The sequence below is a fragment of the Mobula birostris genome, chromosome 6, assembly GCF_030028105.1.
Source record: "Mobula birostris isolate sMobBir1 chromosome 6, sMobBir1.hap1, whole genome shotgun sequence".
In the NCBI taxonomy this organism is placed as follows: domain Eukaryota; kingdom Metazoa; phylum Chordata; class Chondrichthyes; order Myliobatiformes; family Myliobatidae; genus Mobula; species Mobula birostris.
Genome location: NC_092375.1, coordinates 89,962,971 through 89,967,526, shown reverse-complemented (window position 1 = coordinate 89,967,526; position 4,556 = coordinate 89,962,971). Strand labels below are relative to the sequence as shown.

Sequence of the window (4,556 nt, the reverse complement as noted above, 5' to 3'; positions counted from 1 at the left end):
CCTACAGATGCTGCTTGGTCGGCTGTGTGTTTGCAAAATTTCCACCGTTGTCTGTAAGGGGTTTACACATCCTCCCCGTGACTGTGTGGGTTTCCTCAGGGTGTCACGGATTCCTCCCACAGTCCAAAACTGAACCAGTTAGTAGGTTCATTAATCATAGTAAGTTGTCCCATGATCAAGCTAGAGTTAAATTGGGGGCTGCTGGGCGGCAGGACTCCAAGGGAGAGAAGGGCCTGTTCTGTGCTGCATCATAATAAATAAATAAATAAATATTTTCTGAATTTAACACCAGCGGTACTTTTCCCATGTTGTCAAACTGGTTGTTCTACATTTACCCGACAGGAAGGAGCAGACCTCATCTGAAATATGGCACGTCAGTAATCCAGCACTCCATCGGCATCACATAGAATGGAGTATCTGTTCTTATCAGTTTAATATCTGATATGTCCCTTATCTGGGACATTTAATTGAATTGATTTTTGGAGAAGTGTTGGCACGTGGCCAAGCGGTTAAGGTGTTGGTCTAGTGATCTGAAGGTCGCTAGTTCAAGCCTTGGCTGAGGCAGCAGGTGTGTCCTTGAGCAAGGAACTTAACCACACAATGCTCTGCAATGACACCGGTGCCAAGCTGTCTGGGTCCTAGTGCCCTTCCCTTGGACAACATCGGTGGCGTGGAGAGGGGAGACTTGCAGCATGGCAAACTGCTGGTCTTCCGTACAACCTTGCCCAGGCCTGCGCCCTGGAAAACTTTCCAAGGTGCAAATCCATGGTCTCATGAGACCAACAGATGCCTATAAAGGATTATCAGGATAGGTCTCTGGAGTGGATCATGAACATGTAATCTCAGACGCAAAAATGGTGGCATCCCTGCTGGACAAACAGTCACCAGGTCACCGCATCGAGACACGGTTTACAGTCTGAGCTTATGATGGGGCTTCACTGGGACTGAGAGGACAGACACTCATCTTCTATAGCAGGCCACAAGCAGACCGGAGATCTGCATGTTGTTACAATAGTGAGACACCGGGCAGCTTGCCTACTTTGCATTTACTTTTCACCCTCCTTGTCCCCACCATGCGTGTCCCTCCCCCCCCACAACATGACCCCAGCAGTGGTCATTAATATAAACATTGAGGGGACCTGTCGGGTCTCAAAAGTGGGCACACAGACAGCTTGTGATGATACAAATATGGCTAAGATAAATGGTCAGGTACTTGCAAAAATTCAGATTGTACCTCTTTCATATGAGGTTGCTTTAAAAAGCAACAAAAATCCCCATTATTTCAACAGCTGTTGACTCTTCCATGTTTTTAATTTTCAAAATTTCTATTATCTGGACTACATTCAGAAGAATTGAAGGCAAAGTGGTTGTGTCACTTGTGAGTTATGAGGTCTCGCCTGATTATGACAAGTTTGGGACAGTTGATTTTAAGTAATTGAATCTTTGATCCAAGAATTGATGTCCAGCATACTAAACTGCTGCTGATTCACTGAAGCTTCTGAATCTCAGATGGAAAGAATGCAATTGAATATAAAATACCGAAAAAAGCTAAAAGTTATCCCTAATAATACATCTTAATTCCAAAATGTTTACAATCGCTTAAAATTCTGCCGAACACCACAGTTAAATAACAAATGTAAAGCTGGTTGAGGTTTATTGTGCAGACTAAATCGATGGCTGACTAATGAAATGGCTATGATGAAAAGATTGTACACGAGAGGCTTACGAAATGTTTGGAGGCATCATTATCCCCACACCACATGCTGCAAGCAGCTATCGGAGTAAACATTAGAAAGAGAGGCCGTCCGGAACCTCTGTGAGCATGGGCTGTGGGGTACGTCCACAGACAGGACACTCTCCTGCTGTGTTGTAAGCATTTCTAATCCCAGTTAGCATTGTGGCCCCTGGGTGAAGGGGTGGACAGGAAGATTACTGCAAACTTTTAGACTGCAGCCACTCTGTGCTCTGTCCCCACCCCCATATCACCCCTCCCGATCACACACACAGTCTGACCCCACCCACACATCACCACTCCCTAACCCACACACATCACCCCTCCCTATCCCACACACAGTCTGACCCACCCACACATCACCCCTCCCTATCCTATGCACATCACCCCTCCCTATCCCACACACAGTCTGGCCCACCCACACATCACCCCTCCTTATCCCACACACAGTCTGACCCCACTCACACATCGCTCCTTCCTATCCCACACAGTCTGACCCCACCCACACATCACCCCTCCCTATCCCACACAGTCTGACCCACCCACACATCACCCCTTCCTATCCCACACACATCACCCCTCCCTATCCCACACACAGTCTGACCCCATCCATACATCACCCCTCCCTATCCCACATACAGTCTGACCTCACCCACACATCACCCCTCCCTATCCCACACACAGTCTGTCCCCACCCACACATCACCCCTCCCTATCCCACACACAGTCTGACCCACCCACACATCACCCCTCCCTATCTATACACTGTTTGTCCCTTTCTCATCCACGCATCACCCCTCCCTATTCATACACAGTCTGTCCCTTCCCCTCCCACACAACCCTTGTTTGAGGCAGGACACATGAAGGTAAGTATGGTCCTGCGGGATGGTGGGAGCTGGACGCATTAAGTGGCCGGGTTGATATGATGGGTGATCTTAAAGGGACCAATGAACAGGGCAAGAGCTTGTGGGTGTCCGTGTGTCTGGGTAGGTCCCGGGTGAACAGCCAAACACAGTCTCCAGGCTGGAGTTGTCTGGCTGAGTGCCAATGGAGTTTAGCCTGGCAGCAATTGGCACAGTTGGCAGTTAGCATAGCTCTCTGTGTCCACTTCCAATCATTGTGGCTTTGGCAAACCAGGACTCTGGCAGATGGGACCACCACGGATGGCTTCTGTCTGGGTAACTACAGGGGTTGTTAGTCATGAAGCCCTTCAAAGGGTGACAAAAATGCTGTGCTGTGGGGCCTTGCAGATCTGGTTCTCAAGATCCCAGACATAACAGAGAAGGTGTCGATTGTCGATCACAGCAGGTACTTCTTCCATGTGGAAGGGTTCGAAGTGGCGAAGCATCTCAGAAACTTCTCCACATGCTGATTGGCTCTTTCTGACTGACCATTGGTCTGCGGATGATAAAAGTTAAAGTCTGTCCCGAGCCTTACAGGCTCATCAGGCCAGAGCTTATGCCGGTTTCCGTGGCGTGAAGCGACTGAGAGTACGAGACTTCTCCCCAGATAGGACGCCAGTCTTTTGCGAGGTTAACCCCCAGCATTTTTGCCGGTACCCATTTTCAGCTGGGTGGACTGGAGCACTGTGTGGTTAAGTGCCTTGCTCAAGGACTCAACATGCTGCCTCAGCTGGGGCTCGAACTCATGACCTTCAGATCACTAGTCCAACGCCCTAACCACTTTGCCACACGTCACACCTGCAGATGATAGCCAGAGGACAAACTCACTGAGGTGTGGAAGAGGGAGCAGAGGGTTCACCAGAAGCAGGAGATGAATTGTGAGCTCCAGTCTGACACAATGTCCTGAGGGGAACCTTGGGAGCAAACTGCATGTTGGAGAATATGGTCCATCACCCTCAGTGGCTAACAAAGAACTGGTCCAACACTGTTATAATCACTATAGCCCCATCGGAAGGCATCAGAGGTCCGATAGGGACCATAGGAACCCAGAAGGTCTCTGGTTGGAGGAATTGGACTATGCACATTGAGGGCAGGCAGCAATGAACAGACATTCATCTGTGATCCATGCGAAGTTGGGTAATCCTCCTCAGGGCTGCATGAAAAGAGCTACCTTTTAGTCAGGAGGGCAATTGAGATTTCAAAGGCAGAGTTTCACCAAAGTTTTCCTGAGTTGAGGAGTGACCAATCAGCAAGAGGGATTCACTAGAAAGGGCCAATAAGAATAATTTAAGTGTAAGTGGAGCGGCCATTCTTGTGAGTGTGCCAGTCTTTAGAGCAGGTTTGGCTCATCAGGCTTAGGCAAGATCAGGTAAGGTATATTGTCTTGAAAGTTACTCTCTCTCTCTGTCCTTATTTGTTCATGCCTTATCTGTTAGGGCCTAGTAATTCAGTGAAAATTGCTCCAGGGGCAGTGTTTTGTACTCTGTGTGGGATGTGGGAATTCTGTAGGACCTCCAGTCTCCCAGATAAACATGTCTGCACCAGGAGCACTGAGTTACAGCTCCTGAGAGGACGGATTGAGGAACTGGAGCTACAACTCGATGACCTTCGACTCATACGGGAGAATGAGGAGTTGATAGACAGGAGCAGCAAGGAGGTGGTCACCTCTAGGTTGCAGAAGACAGGTCCTACTTCTACGTGCCTGTCAGGAGAAGGAGGGGCAATGCTCTGCCAGTACAGAGCACACATGTGGCCCTTCCCCTCAATAGTAAGCATACAACTTTAGATATTGTTGATGGGACAGCCTGCCAAGATGGAACCACATTGACCAGGTCCCTGGTACTGAGACTCAGACTGGTGCTGTGGCTCAGAGGAGCAGAGAGGTGAAGCAGACTGCAGTGTTGATAGGAGATTGCATAGTC

At 48.9% G+C, this 4,556-nt stretch overlaps 1 pseudogene; it reads left to right on the top strand.

Moving 5' to 3' along the window:
- The first annotated feature begins 387 nt into the window (after positions 1 to 387).
- On the top strand, positions 388 to 549 carry LOC140199903 (U2 spliceosomal RNA; annotated as a pseudogene).
- Positions 550 to 4,556: the final 4,007 nt, after the last annotated feature.